Source organism: Pseudophryne corroboree, chromosome 1, assembly GCF_028390025.1.
Source record: "Pseudophryne corroboree isolate aPseCor3 chromosome 1, aPseCor3.hap2, whole genome shotgun sequence".
Classification (NCBI taxonomy): Eukaryota; Metazoa; Chordata; class Amphibia; order Anura; family Myobatrachidae; genus Pseudophryne; species Pseudophryne corroboree.
Genome location: NC_086444.1, coordinates 99711713 through 99724023, shown reverse-complemented (window position 1 = coordinate 99724023; position 12311 = coordinate 99711713). Strand labels below are relative to the sequence as shown.

At 46.3% G+C, this 12311-nt stretch overlaps 1 protein-coding gene across 2 annotated transcripts in view; it reads right to left on the bottom strand.

Annotated features, from left to right (window-relative positions):
- Positions 1–11524, bottom strand: part of NIM1K (NIM1 serine/threonine protein kinase) — a 129939-nt gene extending 118415 nt beyond the window's left edge. For both annotated transcript variants that reach the window (XM_063961704.1, XM_063961722.1), the window contains exon 1: positions 11246–11524. The gene's annotated coding sequence lies outside the window, so the exon portion shown is untranslated. The remainder of the gene's footprint in view (positions 1–11245) is intronic.
- Positions 11525–12311: the final 787 nt, after the last annotated feature.

The window sequence follows — 12311 nt, the reverse complement described above, 5'->3', positions numbered from 1 at the left end:
TCGCTGGGTTTTCAGCACTGAAAATCCTGCAGCATTTATATTTAAATTGGACAGCACAGGTATCGGGAGCGCGCATAACCACGGTAATCCAAAATTTGGGCGTGAGGTAGACAAGGTTTTTTAGCTCGTGTCCAGTTGAATTCCCCCCTATACATGCATTCATTATATATAATAACTGATCCAGCTTTGAAGAGGGTTTTTTTTTATCTGCTTTGAAACATTTTGTTCTTTCCCATTTCAATCCATTTGGAATACATGAATGAAACCATTTATATCTTACAATACAGCAGGGACAGGGTTACTAGTCGTAGGTTTTCTGGTAACAAGAAATGCCAGCATAATTCGTCTTACCTGAGTTGATGAACTAATTGTTTTAAATCTTAATTAAATGGCATGGCTTAACATGCTGCAAAGTCATGTCTCTTCTGATGGCGAATCAGGAACGTATCTCACTAATCCTTGCTTGCTGTGCTACAGCCCTATCCTTAAGTCAGGCACATGCATGCTACAGTGTCTGTTACATAACCGGCTCAGGAACGTACAGTAACGCTGCACAGACCTCTGATATAGATCATATAAGCACAGTAACTAGGACAACACTACAAAACCTCTTCTGACAACAAGCGTCTCAACATTTCATACCATTCCGTGGGGGGAAGGTATCAAGCCTTCAAGAGAGATAATGTGTGACATTGCCCATGGCAACCAATCCGCTTCAAAATGCTATTTTATAGACTGTGCTAGATCAATGACTGTTAGACGCTGATTAATTGTGATTGGCAACTTTGATACGTCCCCCCCTTCAGTGTCGGACTGGGGCATGCAGGGCCCACCGGGGGGAATGCAGTGGTAGGGGCCCATGTTTAGGGGTGTGGCCAGTCTGCAGAGGGGGTGTGGCCAGCCATCTCATTGGTTTGACTAACCATTAGAGAGTGCATGGTCTGGGCCCCTTCATAAACATATACAGTATATTAAGCTGCTGCATGCATGATAATGTACCAGATTAATAACAGATTAATAACAGCAATGCACTGTAGAAAATACACCATAGTCCAGTATAAGGTAACATATGTATAATGTATAATTCAAGTGCACAGTCTGGAACCTGATCCTTAGAGCAGGAGGTGGGCCCCCAGGCAGTGGGGCCCACCGGTGGTTTCCCCTGTACCCCTGTGGGCCAGTCCAACCCTGCCCCCCTTTGTCCCTCCAACTCAGCTATGTGACCGCACCACCCGTATTCATATTCTTGCGGAAGTAGCCATCATTGTTATCAGTGCACATTTGCGCCAGCCCTATTCCTGCCGCAAGAGAACCTGCGGAAATCAGACAGATATCCCCACACACTTACTGTATACCGAAAAGAGTGCAGGATCGCACAGGTCACAACACACGGGGTAGGGTAACATTAGTAAGTTTGGCACACTTGTCTCTCCTATAACATACATCAATAGTAGAATAATGATGAAATGTTCCACGGTCATCTGTTTGACCTCAGATCTGGGTCTTGAATATCAGGTTGTTAGTAGGGCACCCCTGAACGATAAGGAAAAGAACCAACAGAGAGAAATGTAGGAAAAAGAACTCTGCGCGGGGCACTCTTATGGGAGACCAAAAAAACCCAACGTAATTAAAATATGACTTTTAATAGCTACGTCTAAAAAGGAGAAAAGAGAGGGGTCTTGGCTCGATGGCCCCAAATCCTGATCAATAATAAACACAACGGCCGGGATGTAATGACGTCCGAGTTCGGTGGCCATGTGGGATGCGGCTTAATGCAGACTTTTTTTTTTTAAACGGCAATCATGTACAAGGCATTGTTTAGCCTTTTACATGGTTGCCCCTTTAAAAAAATGTTTGCATTCGGCCAGCATTCCACGCGGCCACCGAACTCGGACGTCATTACATCCCGGCCATTGTGAGTAAAAGACACAAATCACCTAAGTGAAAAATATACATAAAAGGAGAGGGTATGTGTATGACTACAGTCTTGCCTCTAGAGTAATTGCCCTCTGGTAATCCAGTATGACGTATATGGGTCTGTGTAAAGTGTCAGTGCATACCTATAAGTCACATTGGATCCCAAGTCAAAACAAGCCATACAACGCAGGGTTAATACAGTACGCATGAGAAACTCCAGTAGGGACCACTCAATCGTAATCCTCATATCACTGTGGTTGGCCCCAAATGGTCGACCTTTTGACCCTGTTGACCTAATGCCTGTACATCATATGGTGTTGACCTATTGACTGTATATCTAGACAGTGTCTATCCATAGTCCAGAACCCCATGTTAACAGTGTTCTTGCCTTCTGCTACATGGTAACAGTGCTGTGTGATACATTTGGGGACACCGGACACTGGAACACATGTATATAGTAACATACACACACACACACACATATATATATATATATATATATATATATATATATGTGTGTATATAGGGGGTCATTCCGAGTTGTTCGCTCATTAGTTTTTTCGCTACAGAGCGATTAGTCTCAAACTGCGCATGCGCAATGTTCGCAGTGCGCCTGCGCCAAGTAAATTAGCACAAAAGTTTGGTATTTTACTCACGGCGTAACGAAGATTTTTCATCGTTCTGGTGATCGGAGTGTGATTGACAGGAAGTGGGTGTTTCTGGGCGGAAACTGGCCGTTTTATGGGAGTGTGCGGAAAAACGTTGGCGTTTCTGGGAAAAACACGGGAGTGTCTGAAGAAACGGGGGAGTGTCTGAAGAAACAGGGGAGTGTCTGGGCGAACGCTGGGTGTGTTTGTGACGTCAAACCAGGAACGAAACTGACTGAACTGATCGCAGTGTAGGAGTAAGTCTGGAGCTACTCAGACACTGCTAAGAAATTTCTATTCGCAATTCTGCTAAGCTAAGATAGCGGCACTTTGCGGCATCTTGTGATTATACACAATTTTATATTTCCTCAGCTATAGTATACTGCATACACTCTGATGTGGTATGAGTGCGACTATTTGGGGCCAACCACAGTGATATGAGGATTACGGATTGAGTGGTCCCTACTGGAGTTTCTCATGCGTACTGTATTAACACTGCAATGTATGCCTTTGTTTTGACTTGGGATCCAATGTGATTTATAGGTATGCACTGACACTTTACACAGACCCATATACCTCATACTGGATTACCAGAGGGCAATTACTATAGAGACAAGACTGTAGTCATACACACACCCTCTCCTTTTATGTATATTTTTCACTTAGGTGATTTGTGTCTTTTACTCACACTGCGTACTGTTCAGGATTTGGGGCCAGCAAGCCAAGGCCCCTCTCCTTTATACTTCTTAGACTAGACATAGCTATTAAAAGTTATATTTTAATTTAAGTGTGTTTTGTTTTGTTTTATATGTGAAAACCCACTTTTTGGATTTGATGTTTCCCATAAGAGTGCTCCCACACAGAGTCCTATTCCTTACATTTCTCTAGGTTGGGTCTTTTACAAGATATCGGCGTACACACAACCACTTAGTACATGCCCTCAACTCACCACTGAGATAAATTATGTTCACAGTTTGACACTATACAACTTATTTTGCGACTGATAACATGGAGAAGATCCCTAATCCCTCCAAAAACATCCACTTTCCCGGGATTGATGGATCCTTGATGTTTACCATTCCTCACAGGGGAAAATTAGAGATGAGCGGGTTCGGGTTTACTCGGATTTACTCGGTTCTCAAAACGGCACCTTATAGGCTCACGGATGTCACTTGTTTTGGATAGCCAATAAGAAAAATAAGATTTTAAACCTACCGGTAAATCTTTTTCTCGTAGTCCGTAGAGGATGCTGGGGACTCCGTAAGGACCATGGGGATAGATGGGCTCCGCAGGAGACATGGGCACTTTAAGAAAGACTTTAGGATTTGGGTGTGCACTGGCTCCTCCCTCTATGCCCCTCCTCCAGACCTCAGTTAGAGAAACTGTGCCCAGAGGAGACGGACAGTACAAGGAAAGGATTTTTGTTAAACCAAGGGCAAGATTCATACCAGCCCACACCAATCACACCGTATAACTTGTGATAAACTAACCAGTTGACAGTATGAAATTCAACATACCTTCAGTCGGAAACTGAAAGCAACCATAACATAACCCTTATGTAAGCAAAACTATATACAAGTCTTGCAGAAGTAGTCCGCACTCGGGATGGGCGCCCAGCATCCTCTACGGACTACGAGAAAAAGATTTACCGGTAGGTTTAAAATCTTATTTTCTCTTACGTCCTAGAGGATGCTGGGGACTCCGTAAGGACCATGGGGATTATACCAAAGCTCCCAAACGGGCGGGAGAGTGCGGATGACTCTGAGGCACCGATTGAGCAAACAGGAGGTCCTCCTCAGCCAGGGTATAAAATTTGTAGAATTTCGCAAACGTGTTTGCCCCTGACCAAGTAGCCGCTCGGCACAGCTGTAGTGCCGAGACCCCTCGGGCAGCCGCCTAGAAGAGCCCACTTTCCTAGTGGAAAGGGCCTTGACTGATTTAGGTAACGGCAATCCAGCCGTCGTATGCGCCTGCTGAATCGTGGTACAGATCCAGCGAGCAATAGTCTGCTTTGAAGCAGGAGCGCCAACCTTGTTGGCTGCATACAGGATAAACAGCGCTTCAGTTTTTCTGACTTTGGCCGTCCTGGCCACGTAAATTTTCAAAGCCCTGACTACATCCAGGTACTCGGAATCCTCCAACTCTCGTGTAGCCACCGGCACCACAATAGGTTGGTTCATATGAAAGGATGACACCACCTTAGGCAAGAATTGAGGACGAGTCCACAATTCCGCCCTATCCATATGGAAAACTAGATAGGGGCTTTTGTGAGACAAAGCCGCCAATTCTGACACTCGCCTAGCCGAAGCTAAGGCCAACAACATGACCACCTTCCAAGTGAGATATTTTAACTCTACTGTCTGAAGTGGTTCAAACCAGTGCGACTTAAGGAAACTCAAAACCACGTTAAGGTTCCAAGGCGCCACCGGAGGTACAAAAGGAGGCTGAATATGAAGCACTCCCTTTACAAAGTTTGTATTTCTGGAAGTGAAGCCAATTCTTTTTGAAAGAAAATGGATAATGCCGAAATCTGAACCTTAATGGAGCCTAAATTTAGGCCCAAATTCACTCCAGTTTGTAGAAAGTGAAGGAAACGGCCCAGATGGAATTCTTCCGTAGGAGCATTCCTGGCCTCACACCAAGCAACATATTTACGCCATATACGGTGATAATGTTTAGCTGTCACATCCTTCCTAGCCTTTATCAGAGTAGGAATGACCTCATCCGGAATGCCCCTTTCCGCTAGGATCCGGCGTTCAACCGCCATGCCGTCAAACGCAGCAGCGGTAAGTCTTGGAACAGACAGGGCCCCTGTTGCAACAGGTCCTGTCTTAGAGGGAGAGGCCACGGATCTTCTGTGAGCATCTCCTGCAATTCCGGGTACCAGGCCCTTCGTGGCCAATCTGGAACAATGAGAATTGTCCGAACTCCTCCTTTTCTTATTATTCTCAACACCTTTGGGATGAGAGGAAGAGGAGGAAACACATATACTGAGTGGAACACCCACGGTGTCACTAGTGCATCCACCGCTACCGCCTGATGGTCTCTTGACCTGGCGCAATACCTTTGCAGTTTTTTGTTTAGGCGGGACGCCATCATGTCTATCTGGGGCAGGCCCCACTGGCTTGCAATCTGTGTGAAGACTTCCTGATGAAGTCCCCACTCTCCCGGATGCAGGTCGTGCCTGCTGATGAAGTCTGCTTCCCAGTTGTCCACTCCCGGAATGAACACTGCTGATAGGGCGCTTACATGGTTTTCCGCCTAGCGTAGAATCCTTGTGGCTTCCGCCATTGCTACTCTGCTCTTTGTGCCGCCCTGGCGGTTTACATGAGCTACTGCGGTGATGTTGTCTGACTGGATCAGAACTGGTAAGTCGCGAAGCAAAGTCTCCGCTTGACGAAGGGCATTGAATATGGCCCTTAGCTCCAGGACGTTGATGTGAAGACAAGTCTCCTGACTTGACCAAAGACCCTGGAAGTTCCTTTCTTGTGTGACTGCACCCCAACCTCGGAGGCTCGCGTCCGTGGTCACCAGGACCCAGTCCTAAATGCCGAATCTGCGGCCCTCTAGAAGGTGAGCACTCTGCAGTCACCACAGGAGAGACACCCTGGCCCTGGGGGACAGGGTGATCAACCGATGCATTTGTAGATGCGACCCGGACCATTTGTCCAGTAGGTCCCATTGGAAGGTCCGTGCATAGAACCTGCCGAATTGAATGGCCTCGTAAGATGCCACCATCATTCCCAGGACTCGCGTGCAGTGATGCACTGACACCTGATTTGGTTTCAATAGGTTCCTGACCAAAGTCACGAGTTCTTGAGCCTTTTTTTTATCGGCATATACACCCTTTTCTGGTCCGTATCCAGAATCATGCCCAAGAAGGGTAGACGAGTCATAGGAACCAGCTGCGACTTCGGGATATTGAGAATCCAGCCGTGTTGCTGTAACACCTTCAGTGAAAGTGACACGCTGTTCAGTAATTGTTCTCTTGATCTCGCTTTTATGAGGAGATCGTCCAAGTACGGGATAATTGTGACACCTTGCTTGCGCAGGAGCACCATCATTTCCGCCATTACCTTGGTGAAAATTCTCGGGGCCGTGGAAAGCCCAAACGGCAACGTCTGAAATTGGTAATGGCAATCCTGTACCGCAAATCTCAGGTACGCCTGATGAGGTGGATATATGGGAACATGAAGGTATGCATCCTTTATGTCCAGAGATACCATAAAATCTCCCCCTTCCAGGCTGGCGATGACCGCCCTGAGCGATTCCATCTTTAATTTGAACCTTTTCAAGTATAGGTTCAGGGATTTTAAATTTAAAATGGGTCTGACCGAACTGTCCGGTTTCGGGACCACAAACAGGGTTAAGTAATATCCCCTGCCCTGTTGAAGCGGGGGAACCTTGACCACCACCTGTTGAAGATACAATTTGTCGATTGCATTTAACACTATCTCCCGTTCTTGGGGAGACGTTGGCAGAGCCGATTTGAAAAACCGGCGAGGAGGCACCTCTTCGAATTCCAGTTTGGAACCTAGGGAAACAATTTCTATTGCCCAGGGATCCACCTGTGAGTGGGCCCAGATGTGGCTGAAAATTCGGAGACGTGCCCCCACTGGGGCGGACTCCCTTAGTAGAGCCCCAGCGTCATGCGGTGGATTTTGCAGAGGCCGGGGAGGACTTCTGTTCCTGGGAACTAGCTGTGTTGTGCAGCTTTTTCCCTCTGCCCTTACCTCTGGCAAGAAAGGACGATCCACGGCCTTTCTTGTTTCTATTTGATCGAAAGGACTGCTTTTTTAGGTTGTGAGGGAATATAAGGTAAAAAATTAGATTTGCCTGCCGTAGCAGTGGAGACCAGGTCCGAGAGACCTTCCCCAACCAATGCTCACCCTTGTAAGGTAAAACCTCCATATGCCTTTTTAAGTCGGCATCACCTGTCCATTGTCGGGTCCAAAGGACTCTTCTAGCCGAGATCGACATAGCGTTGATTCTCGAACCCAATAGACCAATGTCTCTTTGTGCATCTCTCATATATAAGACAGCATCTTTTATATGTCCTAGGGTCAATAGGATGGTATCCTTATCCAGGGTTTCAAATTCTGCTGATAAGGTATCTGTCCATGCTGCTACAGCACTACACACCCATGCCGACGCAATAGCCGGTCTGAGTAAGGTACCTGAATGTGTATAAATGGACTTCAGGGTAACCTCCTGCTTGTCAAAGCTTTGTCCACCCTAGGGGATGATTCCCACCGTATCCTGTCCGTTGGCGGGAAAGGATACGCCATAAGAATCCTTTTGGGAATCTGCAGTTTCTTGTCTGGAGATTCCCAAGCTTTTTCATATAACTCGTTCAGCTCATGTGAGGGGGGAAAATATATCTCAGTTTTCTTTCCCTTATACTTGTGTACCCGCGTGTCAGGGACAGGGGGTTCCTCTGTGATATGCAAAACATCCTTGATTGCAATAATCATATATCGAATACATTTAGCCACCTTTGGCTGTAATTTTGCATCATCATAACCGACACTGGAGTCAGAATCCGTGTCGGTATCCGTGTCAACTATTTGGGATAGTGGGCGCTTTTGGGACCCCGAAGGTCCCTGCAACATAGGTACAGGCATGGGTTGACTCCCTGACTGTTCCCTAGCTTCAGCTTTATCCAATCTTTTGTGCAATAAATTTACATTGGCACTTAAAACATTCCACATATCCATCCAGTCAGGTGTCGGCACCGTCGACGGCGACACCACATTAATTTGCTCCTCCTCCCTCGAAAAGCCTTCTACCTCAGACATGTCGACACACACGTACCGACACACCACACACTCAGGGAACCCTCTTATCTGAGGACAGTTCCCCCACAAGGCCCTTAGGAGAGACAGAGAGAGAGTATGCCAGCACACACCCAGCGCTATAATAACCCAGGACAAAAACACAATATTTATGTTTACCCAGATAGCGCTTTTATACTCAATTCGCCAATTATGTGCCCCCCCCCCCCTCCCCCCCCTCTACTTTAAAACCCTCTTGTCACCGTGATCTAAGCAGGGGAGAGTCCGGGGAGCTTCCTCTCAGCGGTGCTGTGGAGAAAAAATGGCGCTGGTGAGTGCTGAGGGAGAAGCCCCGCCCCCTCGGCGGCGGGCTTCTGTCCCGCTCTAAAATACAAAACTTTGGCGGGGGCTCGTAGGTATATACAGTGGCCGGCTGTATATACCCATCTTTTGCCAGGAGAGGTTTATTTGCTGCCCAGGGCGCCCCCCCCCCCCGCGCCCTGCACCCTTACAGTGACACAGTATGTGAGGTGAATGGGAGCAATGGCGCACAGCTGCAGTGCTGTGCGTTACCTCAGTGAAGAACATTGAAGTCTTCTGCCGCCTCTGATGTCTTCTAACTTCTCATACTGACGTGGCTTCTACCTTCAGCTCTGTGAGGAGGACGGCGGCGCGGCTCTGGGACGGACGGCGAGGATGAGACCTGCGTACCGATCCCTCTGGAGCTAATGGTGTCCAGTAGTCTAAGAAGCAGAGCCTTTCAACTCACAGAAGTAGGTCTGCTTCTCTCCCCTCAGTCCCAAGATGCAGGGAGTCTGTTGCCAGCAGAGCTCCCTGAAAATAAAAAACCTAACAAAATACTTTCTGTCAGAAACTCAGGAGAGCCTCTGAAAAGCACCCAGTCTCCTCTGGGCACAGTAATCAACTGGGGTCTGGAGGAGGGGCATAGAGGGAGGAGCCAGTGCACACCCAAATCCTAAAGTCTTTCTCAAAGTGCCCATGTCCCCTGCGGTGCCCGTCTATCCCCATGGTCCTTACGGAGTCCCCAGCATCCTCTAGGACGTAAGAGAAAATCCGGATAAAACCAAACTGGCGTTAATTCTGGCGTTACATCCGAACCCGCTCATCTCTAGGGAAAATACAACAGCAGGAAGCATTCCAAAAAGAATAGATTTAGCATTTTCCTACACTATTAGAAACTATTACATACAACGCAAGTGATGCAGGTAACCTAAAGGTAACCATAATGCCCCCTCCCCCCACACACATTGAGGTATATTCAATTGTTTGAAAAGTCAGTTGTGTGTCTGTTTTTTTCCTATCTAATAAACAGGAAAAAAAAACAGACACCCAACCGACTTTTCAAACAATTGAATATCCCCCATTGAGTTAAAGAAACTAAGGGTGGAATTCAAATGTTTGAAAAGTCGGTTAGGTATCTGTTTTTTTCCTGTCTATTAGGAAAAAAACAGACTCCCAACTGACTTTTCAAACATTTGAATCTCCCCCTAAGGGTCCCATTTATCAACAAGTGATAAAACTGATGGTGAATGATAAAGCGCGTTGCTTATGATAAATGGTGCTCCAGCCAATCTGCTCCCAACTGTCATTATTATTTATTTCAAACACATGACAGTTGGGAGCTGATTGGCTGGAGCACATGAAGCAACAAGTTTTATCATCCACAATGAGTTTTATCACTAGTTGATAAATGAGCCTCTAAATGCGTATATATGTGTCTGTGTAGTATGCCGCTGACATGCCCTCACTGATCTCTGTCTATGCACAGGTGACCCAGTTGAAAACACACAAGACACCCTCGACAAACCGACATAGGGGTCTATTCATGAAGCAGTGAAAAGTGTGGAGAAGTGAGCCTGTGGAGAAGTTACCCATGGCAACTAATCAGCATTGCAGTAACATTTATAATTTGCATACTATACAATTGTACAGAGCAGCTGTTTGGTTGCCATGGGTAACGTCTCCACAGGTTCACTTCCACAATCTTTTCACTGCCTTATGAATAGATCCCTTAGTTTCAACTCTGACGCAGCCCTAATATTTTTAGTGCAAAATTATTAGAGGTTCTAAAACGAACAGCGCTAAACACAGTGGTCAGATCCCAGCCAGACTATAGCCAGCGGCAAAACAGTTTACCAAGTGAGAAGACTGTCCGTATGTCAGAGAAGCTCCAATTCAAACTGGTTCACAATTCTATCAAATGCTAACTTCTTTCTGGTACAACCATGATCTCTGGGAGTGACCCGACTTTGCTTTGGCTGCCGCGGTTCAGCTACAACAAACAACAATGATAAAATACTGTATATGATGTTGACGTCACCAGCGCCAATGGTGCATTTCAGATTATTTGGAAAAAAAGGCTTTGCTATAATTTGCACAGTGAACATTATTCATGGGAAGCTGTTAGAAATACTGTATAATGCAGCCATTCAGCTTGCTCACACAGGGTGAAACCTCTCCGCCTTGCTGAATTTGCCACATTTGTTAGTCCACCTGAAGTTCGAGAATTCATCACAAATTTTTGAACTTCAGAGAAGATTTGACAAACAGGTCTGCAACGGCCACAAGACGAATTCAGGCATTTCCACTCACCATCTCCGCACCATCCCCAAACGCTTGCCAGTGACTAATCAATAACTTCCTATTGATTCATCAATAAGTCTCGCAGAGGGCGATCGCAGGTTCTGGAGCATTAATCCATAATACAAATCTACTACATGCAGCATAAACAGTGCAGAGACTTCCTTGAAGAGAATTCCCTTAAAAGGAAAACACATTTTCCAACAGATAAAAGCACATATTCGCAGTGCATTTCACAGGCGCTAAACCTGCAGGAAGCTTATACGGGGAACAGCAGGGATATAAAGCAAGTGTCGTGTTCTTTACCTGATGCTGCTACATGCAGGGGATTTGCTGGTGGTCTGCGGAGCCCCTGGTCTACTCTTTATGCAGTCACAGGCGTTGGGGCAGGCTGTGCAATGCCTTTCTGTGTTGTTGTTGCTGCTGATGCTGTACCAGGGCAGCTGTTTTCCAGCTTGCAAAGCCATCCATTATAGAAAAACAGGGAGGATCTCTCTGAATGGAAATGGTGTATGAGCAAGAAGGAGGGTGGCTGACCGCAGACCCTCACCCCCCCCAGGCAGCATGTGTGGTGGGAGCTGGGAGTGTGGCTTGGTTGCTATAGGAACCAGAAGGAATTAGAAGATGTAATGCTTGCTATTTCAGGTGGAAACTAAGGTGGCTTTGGGCTCAAACGATGTACTGAATAATCTCAGTAGATCCTATTAGTTTTACCTTCTCTTTTAGAGACAAGCGTGTTATGTAACAAGTGACTAAATTTACAGGGAAAAAACGGAATGTGAAGTTATTTATCTTTCGTTATGCATCATATATGAACAGCAGATTTTTGGGGGCCCTTTATTTCTGTTTTTATTTTTATTTGCTGAGAACTAGATGTCGTAGTCAGTGGTTCCAATGAAGGAGACCAGCACACTTTTATCAATATCGTCTGACAAGAATGATTTTTTATTGCTGCTTATCGGAGTGGTAGAAAAAAATGTTTGGACCAGTTTAAAAAGAGAAGCGTGCTGGGGCAGATCAGCGGTGCTCAGCTCCTGGCGATACTGACTGCATAGGCGTGCGCAGCACATTTCATTAGGGGGGGTGCTCACGGGAGCAGGGGGTTGTGGGCGATGGAGGCTGGCTCCAGGAGACTTACAAACTTTTCTGGGTGGCCGGGAGTGCCACATTATTTTTGGGTGGCCTCCTGGCCTTTCTGGGAGAGTAGGCCAATATGGTTTAATTACATGAATGCCATAGATGTTAGTGTAATCTTGATATTCACCTATATTCAGGAAGGCACACTCTATTTGTTCACTAACCAGTCACATGTATCTTCTGAGTCACTTGGTAATAGTGGTCACATGATCTGTTTTAAAGATTGACACCAATT